This window comes from Camelus dromedarius, chromosome 2, assembly GCF_036321535.1.
Source record: "Camelus dromedarius isolate mCamDro1 chromosome 2, mCamDro1.pat, whole genome shotgun sequence".
Lineage (NCBI taxonomy): Eukaryota > Metazoa > Chordata > Mammalia > Artiodactyla > Camelidae > Camelus > Camelus dromedarius.
Window position 1 is genome coordinate 80,517,302 of NC_087437.1, and position 12,691 is coordinate 80,529,992.

At 37.9% G+C, this 12,691-nt stretch overlaps 1 protein-coding gene across 1 annotated transcript in view; it reads right to left on the bottom strand.

Annotated features, from left to right (window-relative positions):
• The window catches only part of NFKBIZ (NFKB inhibitor zeta), a 30,155-nt gene extending 17,778 nt beyond the window's left edge, over positions 1 to 12,377 (bottom strand). The window contains exons 1-2 of the mRNA XM_064495796.1: positions 12,265 to 12,377; positions 10,810 to 10,886 (exon numbers count right to left, since the gene is read on the bottom strand). The gene's annotated coding sequence lies outside the window, so the exon portion shown is untranslated. The remainder of the gene's footprint in view (positions 1 to 10,809; positions 10,887 to 12,264) is intronic.
• Positions 12,378 to 12,691: the final 314 nt, after the last annotated feature.

Consider the following 12,691-nt stretch of genomic DNA (forward strand, 5'->3'; position numbering starts at 1 on the left):
ATTTGAGGAAATATTCACACACTATAAATGTATGATTCATGCAAAATCATATGATATATGTGATGGAGAAATGTTCAGTGTTGGTCAGAAGAGCTACCTGGAATAATACAGTCTTTAATAAGTAATGGTCAAAACTCGCACAAGACTTCCACATGAAACAAGTGCACTCTCCTAAAATTTACCCTTAGAGTAAGTTGTTCTTCGCTCATCAGTTTTCCTGGTTTCTATTTATAATAATGAACTTTATCCATAATAGACACATAGAAATATAGATGATGTAGGTGAGCTTTGTCTAAAATAGCAGAGAATTACAAGTTCTGTGATGGCTTCTGCTTTCTCTGCCTTGTTGACAATTCACATATTTCATTTCTACACATATGAAAGAAACCACCATCATATATACTGGATATGCGAACATCTGCTTTAGAGGTTACTAAAATCTGAACCACCTTAAATAGAATGGTGAAGAAAGAAGAGTATCTTCTCCCAGCTCCCCCTTTTCCCTCCCTTTTTTCCTCTCCATTTTCCTTTTTGCCACTCCTTTTCCCACACAAATCTATAGACTCCAGACAGTAACACAAAATCCAGAATTATCCTTCTGCATCTATCCTTATACTACTAAAAAACAACCTGCCAGCATTCATCATTTGTGGACTTTTGAATGATGGCCATTCTGACTCATTGTAGTTTTGATTTGCATTTCTCTAATAATTAGAAAGGCTGAGCATTTTTCATGAGCCTATTGGCCATTTGTATGTCTTCATTGGAGAACTGCTTGTTTAGGTCTTCTGCCCATTTTTTGATTGGTTTGTTTGGTTTTTTTGTTATTACGTTGTATGAGCTATTTGTATGTTCTGGTAATTAAGCCCTTGTCAGTTGCATCATTTGCAAATATTTTCTTCCATTCTGTAGGTTGTCTTTTCATTTTGTTTATAGTTTCCTTTGCTGTGCAAAAGCTTATAAGTTTAATTAAGGTCCATTTGTTTATTTTTGCTTTTATTTCTATTGCCTTGATAGACGGCCCTAGGAGAACAGCGCTAAAATTTATGCCAGAGAATGTTTTGCCTATGTTTTCTTCTAGGAAGTTTATAGTGTCTTGTCTTATGTTTAAGTCTTTGAGCCATTTTGAGTTAATTTTCATGTATGGTGTGAGGGAGTGTTCTAACTTCACTGATTTACATGTGGCTGAATGGCCATCATTAAAAAAGTCCACAAACAATAAATGCTGGAGAGGGTGTGGAGAAAGGGGAGCCCTCCTACACTGTTGGTAGGAATGTAGTTTAGTGCAGCCATTATGGAAACCAGTATGGACATTCCTTTAAAAACTAAAAACAGTCTTATTATATGACCCAACAATCCCACTTCTAGACATATATCCAGAGAAAACTCTACTTCAAAAAGATACATGCACCTTAATGTACATAGCAGCACTATTTTTAATAGCCAACATAGAAGCAACCTAAATGTCCACTGACAAATGATCAGATAAGGAAGATGTGGCATACATATACAATAGAATACTACTCAGCCATAAAAAAAAATAATAATAAAATAATGCCCTTTGCAGCAACACGGATGGACCTGGAGCCCATCATACTAAGTGAAGTAAGCCAGAAAGAGAAAGACAAACGATATCACTTCTATGTGGAATCTAAAAAAATGACACAAATTAACTTATTTATGAAACAGAAAAAGATTCACAGACACAGAAAACATAGTTACCAATGGGGAAAGGTGGGGGTGGAGAAACAAATTGGGAGTTTGGGATTTGCAGATACTAATTACTGTACACAAAATGGATGAACATGCATAGCACAGGGAGCTGTAATCAGTATCTTACAAGAGCCTATAATGAAAAAGAATATGAAAAGAAATATATCAATGTATAACTGAATCACTGTGCTGTACACCAGAAATTAACACAACATTGTAAACCAACTATATACTTCAATTTTTTTTAATTTATAATAAACATGTTGATTGATTTATATGTTGACTTATCTTTTTTGAAACTTTCATAATCATAATCTCCTTTTCCCTTCCCTTTTAAACACAAGTAACACATATTTGTCGAATTAGATTAGGGATGAAAATGTAATTTCATGCCTTATATAAAGAAGTATTTTATCAAGAAGAATTTTACTTCTAGAATTTTTAATTCAGAATTTAAAACTTGAAGTTTGGGAGTTTTAGGGGAGGGAGTGGGGCTTGGGTTTTTTTCATATAAATCTACAAGGGACTTATTTTAAATTTCTATAAGCAAGGATAATAGTATGTACTAGATAGTAAGATTAATTATAAAATAATTTAAGAGCTGAGAAAGAAATTAAGCTAGCTCATATGCAGAAAAGACATTGTTACCTCAAATAATAATAAAAAATTATAGACCCACAATATAATAATACTTTCATATACTGATAAGGTTAATAGGAACTATTACTAAATGTACACCGTGTACTGAATACTATGATAGGTACCTTATATATACTTTATCTCTAATGTAATTAATGCCTGGGAGAATGGTCAAAGATCAAGGTGAAATATGCAGTTATGAAATTTTCCCAACCATCATTCATATTAGCAGACAAACTATAATAAACATGTATTGCTATAAGCAGATTGAAAGGATAATATTGGAATTAATTAACGAGGAAGTCCAAACTCTCCATTACTAAAAGACTATGCAAATTTCATACAACATTAATGACAATTATTTGTTCAGTCGCCTCACCTCCCCCCAAAATTGCTTTTGCTCACTACTGCAGCCTGCAGGCCAAAACTGGCCTATTTCACAGCCTGTCACGTAAGAATGGTTTTTACATTTGTAAGTGGTTACATTTTAAATGTTTATATAGGGGCCTACATGATATCCTCCATCTTGTCTCTTATTCCACAAAAGCTAAAATATTTACCATTTGGCTTATTGCAGGAAGAGCTTGCCAACACTTGCCTTAAGTGCTCAGAGGCACAGCAGTGTCGTGGCTTGAAGCCTGCAGACGCGGCGCTAACACCAGCCGTGCGATTCAGGGCAAGTCCTTTTGTTTCTGAGCCTGTTTACTCACATATAAACTGGGATACTACTCACGGCGAAACAAAATGTGACAATGAATATACGTACATTCAGGTATAACTGAAAAATGATGCTCTACAATGGAATTTGACACAACACTGTAAAATGACTATGACTCAATTAAAAAAAGTTAAAAAATAAATGAATAAACTGGGATACTAGCATCTAAATCAAATTGCTATGATGACATGAGATAATGTACAACACATGTACAGCATGTGACACCTCCTAGACACTTTGTCAGTTCCCTTCCCATTCCCATAAATTATTACGACCATTGAGTAAATCTTCAACCAGCTTGTTTGCGTGTATGGCTGGGAGGAGAAGGGAGAACAGACTACATGCTGGACAAAAACTTGTCATAGCCCATGTCTGCAGAGCATATTCTCCCCAGAGTACTTTCACACTTGCGAGATCAAACTGGTTAGGAAGGAGCCCAATGTATTTTTCAAAATCATAATTGTAGAATTTACAGGTCAGGAAACTATTATAATGAACAATTCCTAAAGGTGCACTAAATTAGACATGAGCTTCAGTAAACAGATTCTCCTGTTAAGATCCTTCCATTTTTCTTTACTTCCAACAAGCATGTTCAAATTTCATCTCTTAACCTCACCACGTTGCCCTGCAGAGCTTCCTCGTCCCATTAGCCTACCTCATCCTGTACAGTTTAAAAGTTCCATAAAGTGCTAGCGCACAGGCTCTGGGGGGACCAGAAGAGCACCAGTGACACAGAGAAAAAGGCAGACAGAAACCAAGTCATCTTCTAGTATCATGTGCTCTGTTTGCTTTACCTCTCAGAATCTTTGACCAGTGCTCAGCCCTTCCCTCCCCCAGCACACCTGAGAAGCATGATACACTCCCACCAGGAAGCTGTTCTCTGGCCACAGTGATTTCAAAATGGGGGTGTAGGGCTCTTGAAAACACTTCCCCAGTGATTAAGAGAGTCCTTTAGGGAGAAATCCGCAATCTGTTGGAAGACTATTGCCTTAAATTATTTTACCCAATAATTCTAGTGCCATTTATACCACTCAGACTACCTGAAAAAAAGGGGCTAAATTTAACGACTGTTCACGTGTGTGAAATATAAGCCGATTCAGATTTACTTTGATTATGATTCCTTAGAAAATAGGAGCGTGGACTTGGTTTCAATTCCTCTCCTACCTATAGTTAGATTTTATGAGACACCATATCATAACCAGCAGTCCTCCTGGAGGAAACTGTAGAGAAAGGTGACAGGCTTATGTTTGTACAAACTGTTAGCACCCACGTACCTACAGTGACATGTCAATCTTTAAATACAGGTATGATAAGTAACAGGAAAAGAGATCCAACAGAAACCAAGGACTTCACAAATAACCTATGAAAATGACAACAAAAAGAGTACATGCAAACAGCTAATCCGACAAGAGTAATCAGACTACTGAAACATCTGGATTTTTAAAGACAGTCGCACCTCCTTTCTCATAAAGAAATGCTATTGCAGAGAAGGGACTATTTGATCGAGATTTGGGGAAAGCATAATCAAAGGAAAAACACAGAGAAACAAAACTAAGTTTTTAGGTTGTATATTTAAAGATTCTCAAATATATGTGTCTGTGTGTTCATTTAACTACATCTTCTTGCTAAACAAAAAAATTTTATTTTAAGAAGAAACAAAAAGGCAATATCCAGCAATCTGTCTTCAATTTAAATTCTATTGATCATAAAAAATTAACCTATTCATAGATTCATTCAGCAAATATTTACTGAGCACCTACAATATTTAGGGCCCTCTTCCAGGTACTAGGAACAGAGCATTATACAAAAACACAGTCTGTGTCCTCGTGGAGCTTATATTCTTTTGGGAAAAACAGACAATAATCAAATAGCTGTACAAATATAACGCCAGGCTATGATACTATGCTATGAAGAAAAACAAACCAAGTCAAAGAAAGAGAGCCAGAGGGGCTATTTTAGCTACAGAGGTCCTAGAAAGCTTCTGTAGTATCTTTCAAACCTATGTGACCACAAAGCAGTTTAAGACCTGAGAATTCTAGCCTCTTGTCTTTTTAGAACTCTGAGTCAGCTTCCCCACTCACATAGATTCAAATCTGATCTGTATAAAAACTCCAGATTCCTAGCTCCTGCTGATCTTTTCTCTGAGTTGAAATTCCCCGATGCCATATTCCTCCTTTGCTCCTTCGCCCCCACCGAAAGATGATCTTCTGTAAGATCCACTGTAAAAAAGTACTAAGAATTCCTTCTCCAAAACCCTTCCCACATACCCCACAGTCTTCCTTTTCACTAGCATCATGTTTAAGAGCAGCTGGAAACTTGTTTGGGAAAGCCACGACAGTCATGTCTTCCCCTGCTCAACCACAGTTGGACCCTATGACCTCCCATATAAAAACTAAATCCCTATGCCTGGCTTTTAAAGCCTTTAAAATCCAGCTGCATCAGATTTACGTGTTAAAGACTGAACTGTGTACTCTTGAAATTCATATGTTGAAGCCCTAACCCCCAGTATTTCAGAGTGTGATTGTATTTAGAGATAAGGGCCTTTAAAGAGATAATTAAGTTAAAATGAGGCCATTAGGGTGTGCCCTAATCTAATCTGACAGGTGTCCTTGTTAGAAGAGAAAGAGACATGAGGGCTTCGTGTGAAGAGAAAAGGCCACGTGTGGACACGTGAGAAGGTAGCCACCTACAAGCCAAGGAGAGAGGCTTCAGGAGAAACCAGCCCTGGTGGTGCTGGTGCTTTGATCTTGGACTGTGAGAAAATAAATCTGTTACATAAGCCGCCCAGTCTGCAGTAGTGTTATGACAGTCCTAGCAAACTACTGCACTATCCCTTCACACTTCTACCTACTGCTCAACTCACAGGCCTTACAAATAATCCTGGAAAACAGCACATTAATTCCTGCCCCAAACATCTATCCAAGATAGAATTCTTGCCCATAACAGTCTTCATCCCTTGCTTAAAAGCTTAGGGTTTTGAAGTCAAACGAACTTGGGTTCAGATCCCAGCTTCACTCATTTAATAGCCATGAAGCTTTAATTAACTTCTCTAAGATTCCATTTTCTCATCCATAGAATGGGTCTCCCACCTGCATTCAGTCAGTATATAGGTTAAATGAGGCGGTGTACATGATATGCCTAGCACAGCTCCTGGCACACAGCACACATTCCATGGTGGTAGTTGTAGCTGTTATCCGGTTTTCAAAGCTTCATTTAATACCTGATTGTTGAATATGAAAACAAATATATGTATATATATGCATGATTGGGACATTGTGATGTACACCAGATACTGACACATTGTAAGTGACTGTACTTCTAGAATTTTTAATTCAGAACTTAAAACTTGAAGTTTGGGAGTTTTAGGGGAGGGAGTGGAGCTTGGCTTTTTTCATATAAGTCTACAAGGGATTTATTTTAAATTTCTATAAACAAGGATAATAGTATGTACCAGATAGTAAGACTAATTATAAAATGATTTAAAAGCTGAGAAAGAGAAATTAAGCTAGCTCATATGTACAAAGTGAGTTTAAAAAAATCATCATGGTACAGCTTTTTTTAAAGAAAACAGTATGGCAGTTCCTCAAAATATTAAAGACAGATCCAACAATTCCACTTCCGGGTATACACCCAAAAGAATTGAAAGCAGGGACTAAAAACAGATTATTTGTACACCTATGTTCACTGCAGCATTATTCACAGTAACCAAAAGGTAGAAGCCACTCAGATGTCTATCAAGGGATGAATGGATAAACAAAACAGGGTATATACATAAAACGGAGTATTATTCAGCCTTAGAAGGAATTTCTGACATATGCTACAACCTGGATGAACCTTGAGGATATTACGTTGAGTGAAATAAGCCAGCCACAAAAGGATAAATATTGTATGATTCCACTTATATGAAGTTTCTAGAGTTGTCAACTTTATAGAGACAGAAAGTAAAATAGTAGTTGCCAAGGGCTGGGGTAGGGATGAATAGGGAATCATTGTTCGATGGATATGAAATTTCAGTTTGAGAAGAGGAGAAATTTCTGAAGATGAATAGTAGTTATGGTTGTATAACAATGTGACTGTGCTTAATACCACTGAACTATACACCTAAAAATGGTTAAGATGGTGAATTTTGTGTTATGTATATTTTACCACAATTTCTTCAAATATTAAAAGACATTTAAGGAGGGAAGTGGGTATAGCTCAGTGGTAGAGTACATACTTAGTATGCACAAGGTCCTGGGTTCAATCCCCAGTACCTCCATTTAAATAAATAAATAAATTGTAAAAAAAAAAATTAAGGATATAATAGAAGAAAATGTTCCTGAAATAAAGAAAGAAATATGGAATAGATACAAATTACTATATATAAAACAAACAAGGTCAGAGTGTATAGCACAGAAAACTATATTCAGTAACTTGTAATAACCCATAATGAAAAAGACTATATATAACTGAATCACTAGGCTGTACACAGGAAATAATACAACATTGTAAGTCAACTATACTTCAATAAAATAAAAATATGGGTAGAAAAAAGGAATCATCCCTCTTCTGGAAGCAGGTACTTTAAAAATCCATGGCAATGATGCAGACACAAAACAAGATACAAACAGACCACAAGCTAGAGGAAAATCTTTTTGACTTCAATTGAATAAGCATGTGTAAGAGCACTTACGGCTGTGTGTCTCAACCTTGCTTTCATTATCACACCCACTTAAGGAGCCTTTGTAGCTATTTTTTCCCTGATTGTCTCCTGATGAAAGTTTTAAACCACAGATATACTGTGTATCTGTTTATGTACTATGGTCCTTTCGAGGGCCCTAAACCAGTGTAATATCTGAGATATTTCCCCTCAATAACCAATTTTGCCCTCTTGTGGACAATATCACCCTCTTTGAGAAGGCATGAGTGGGAATGTAGTTTTGTGTAGCCATTATGGAAAACTATATGCAGATTCCTCAAAAGACTAAAAATGGACTTACCATATGAACCAGCAATCCCACTCCTGGGCATATATTCAGAGGGATCCTTACTTCAAAAAGATACATGCACCCCAGTGTTCACAGCAGCACTATATACAATAGCCAAGACATGGAAACAACTTAAACATCCATCAACAGGTGACTGGACAAAGAAGCTGTGGTATATTTATACAATTTATGCAATACTACTCAGCCATAAAAATGAATAAAATAATGTCATTTGCAGCAACATGGATGAACCTGGAAAGTGTCATTCTAAGTGAAGTAAGCCAGAAAGAGAAAGAAAAATACTATATGATATCACTTGTATGTGGAATCTTAAAAAAAAAAAAAAAAAAAAAAAAAGGAGAAACTTATTTACAAAACAGACTCACAGACATAGAAAATAAATTTTTGGTTAGAAGGCAGGAAGAGGGTGGGAAGAGATAAATTGGGAGCTGGAGATTTGCAGATAGTAACTAATATATATATAATAGATAAACAAGTTTATACTGTATAGCACAGGGAACTATATTCAATATCTTGTAGTAACTTACGGTGAAGAAGAATATACATATGTTCATGTATCACTGAAGCATTATGCTGTGTACCAGAAATTGACACAACATTGTGAATTGACTATACTTCAATAAAAAAAATATACAAAAAAAGGCATGATTTACAGTATCAGCCACTCTATAAAATGGGTGCCATGATAAATAGCAAATTTGACTGAAATAATCAGAGGACTGGGGATATACAATATACTAACTAATCCAAAAATGTGTCCCAAAATCTTATACCAATATTAAAAGTATCTGCACACTATTAAACATCTGGACAAAAAGTGAGAAATTCATTTTGTGTCTCCAAATATTTAGACATTGCCATTGTACAGATGGTATAACATCTAACTGACTAACAGAATTTTGAGGAGTTTAATTCATATATTTGGTATCATGTATAGAGAATGTACATTACCACTATGCCCTAACATAACCATGACAGAATTTATTTTTCTACATGGTAAAATGATACATGCAGATTTTACAGAAAAACTCTGTAATTTTTTTTATTATCTGGAATATAAGGAGCCTAATAATTTTGCTACTCAGAGCGTGGACTTCAGGCCAGCAACATCACCATCATGTGCCAAGGTATTAAAATGCAGAATTACAAGCTCCATCCCAGAACTACTGAAACAGAATCTGTAGTTTAGTGAGATCTCCAGGTAATTCTCATGCACATTATAGTCTGAGAAACACTGCCTTAAAAGACACATGCAGAAATTCTTTTTTAATTCATGACAGTATTTTATTTTCTAACCATCCAAATAGATTGATGTATCATTCTACACATCCTATACTATAGAACCTATATGAAATGCAACTAGAAAAGAATCCTGCAAAAACAAATTGTAAATCACCAGATACAAAATGTGCACATTTCTACCCTGGGGGCTATTCTCAAAGAGGTTAATTCAAGTAGTTAACTCACTCTGCAACAGCAGGGATGGCAGAGAACTGGTGAATGGGTTTGCCAGGTGCCCAAAGCTCCTCTCTCCAGAAGCAGCAGCAGAGGGCCCTTCACCAGAGGAGAAGGAAGTACAACTAGGAATGCTCTTCCAAGCCTTAGCTCTCCAGCACAGAAGGAAACGTCCTGAGAGGAGCAGCATGAACGAGCAGCAGAGTTCCCTTTTCCCTATAACCCCAGCTGCTGTGTGCAAAGACGGCTCAATAAGTAAGAGGCTGCCTCTCCCCAAACATTAGCCCAAACATTCCCATAGATTCCACCATATAGCTTCACTCTTCGGCGTCTGAAAGATTTTCCTGTGGTCTTCTTAAAATATGCAGGGTTATGGTGGTCATCAACTACCGTAACTAACTATCAGTTAAATCTGAACAGGGAGTAGATGGTATTCAGGTGTGAGCTCGGGGAAAAGGAAAGACCTTAGGGAAATCAGAGCCCTGGAAGGAGGTTGACCTCTCCCACTGTACCTCTGCTAACATCCCTGTGCCAAGGCAAGAGCGCTGGCTTTGGAGACAAGGCCCATCAGATTCAAATCCAAGCTCTGCCACTTACTATCTGGGGGGCCTGGAACCAACTGCTCAATCCCTCTGAGCCTCAACTTCCTCACCTGTAAAATAAGCCTAATTATGCTGACCTCAGATGCCATTATGAGGGCTAAATGAGATCCTGCTGGTCAACTCCCAAAACAAGTTAATTCTCTATTCACTAACTCCCCAAAAGAGCAGTAAAATATTTTCATCGACTAAGTTAAGAAGGAAAGTGTTTTACCTCACAGACAGTCCCAAATTAAAGGAACAGGAAGTGCTTTAATCAGAAACCACGTATGCTAGCTTTAATGACCCGCTTCACCAAAACCGTACAGGGCATGCTGCTCTCTGAGACTGCGAAAGATTACATAACCCCGAAACTGCCAGTCAGCAGAGAGCCGAATTCCCCTCTTAGACCCATTCATGCGTCCCCCTCTCATGGAAAATAGTGGAAATTCAAATTAGTTAAAATGATCCTAACCACCAAAAAAAAATCATAGTTCACAAGAAATCACAGTAAAATGCCTATAGTGTAAAATTCATAGCAACTTTAAGACAACTTCAACAATTGATTAAGAGATGCAAGAAATCACAGATATTTTAGAAAACACCCACCCCCCGGCCGCCCATTTTTACTCTATCAGTCAAGGCCCGGTAACATCTGGATCCTTCTCCAGGAGCCAGAATGGCGGGATTCTGGAATGGAGTGGTTAGGAATATCCACCTTTCTCACCATCAGGAGTTCAGCATCAGGACAAGAAAGCCAAAAGGTGAAGTCAGCCTCCTGATCTTCCTGTTAACCTGAGGGGAAAAAAATCAAGAGGCAACAGATCAGTGTCAGCTAAGAGATAAATGGAAATGGTTTTCTCGGGAGCAATTCATCGTGGGTCTCAGAACAGTCAGAAAGTCTTTCCTCTCGGTAGTGCTCTCCCTGGCTCTTTAACTTCAGAGAGGGTTTCTTTTGCTTTCTGACTTCTTTCAGGACAAAGTAGAATGAGAGGGGTTTGCCTCAACTTCCTCAGCGAGGAAAAGTCTGTAGCTGGACAGCTAAATGATGCTGAGCAGGGTCATCCCCTTCACTCTGGGAAGGGTACCGCCAAGCATTTCACATTGTATGTGTTGTGCCAACTTCTCGTGCTAGCTCATCCTAGACTGACTCTTCTGTCACACCTGTACCCTCCCCAATGGCGTCCTTAGCCCAAGCAAAATGTTGCTGTAACAGAGTGGGGGGGGGGGTCATACATTGTATTCTGAGGCCAAATAAAAAGACTTCCGGATCATGAGTGTTTAAATGATCTGTGTGGCTGACTCCCTCCTCTATCAGGGATTATTAAGGGTAGTGAAACTTTTCTCCTTTTATTGTCTAAACAACCTACTAAGAGAGGCAAAAAAATTCCACCCTACCAGGATAATGTATTTCTTTGGATACCAGATTTAAAGTGCTTAAAATTTACCCAGTGCTTAAAATTTACATAATAAATGTCCTCCTCTTTGGGACACCCCAACCCCATGACAGCTAGTTCATGAATCCTTGTGGAGACAATCTCAATCCATCCTACCTAGAAATGTGCTTTTATTCACACAAAATCCCCGATTGCTTTAAATCTGGGGGTCCAGTCAAGTCATCAGATTTCAGGATTTCCCTCATTCATAAAGTGGTCTTGTAATAGATGTCTTTAATTTTACAGAAGTAATATAAGAATTACACACTATATAACATTTCCATCTACTCAGATACATCTTTCCATAAAGATACAGTTCTATGCCTACCCTTGGTAAGAAAGTATACCTCTAAACCCACACCCAAACCTCCTGGGAGATTTCTGCCAAGGAGTACCACAGTTCTACATCACTGGCTAAATATAAGGTTTTATGTTAGATTTATGATATTTTTGTTACCCATTCAATCCACCTCCTTCATCAGTATCTTAATCTTTCCTGGGCCTTCAAGGCAAACAGACGATTCAGAGCCAGCCATTAACAAACTATAAAAACAGCCCAAATTTTCCTTCCCCTCAGAAACTGGTCCCTAATATTTTGCCCCCAAACAAGTATGATCATCCAAATACCAGAAAGTGACTCCAAAGTAAAGAATCCGAATATGGGAAAAGTAGGAAAAAAAAAGAGCTTAACATTTAAGATACTTTTTCATACTAAATATCGAATAATAAAAATATACCTTCGTGTTTGAAGAGTCAAGTCATACAAATACGTAAAGGCAAAGCAATTGTTTCCAGCTGTAATCAGCGATAATAACCCAAGTACGTGAGAGCATGAGAAAGATGAGCAGTTTCCTTTTGAGGTTACATGATAAGCAGCAGCAGTTAAGCAGCCTTTTTCTCTAAGAACTCCGTGTCTGACCTCGTGGCAAGAGGAGGGCAGCCCCTCTGCGGGTCCCCTTTATAGCGATCGCTTTCTGCTCACCCATCTGAAGAGGGATGGGGGCGGGGGAAGCTAAGGACCTGATTTCCGAAATATAGAATACGGTCAAACTCTCGTTAGAAAGGGGCTGCGTGGGCACAGAGGAGGGGCAGAGGCGGCAGGAGGGGAGCAACGAGGACTGGCTTGTGGATTTTTTTTTCTGCACCCTGGAAATTCCCAGGCCA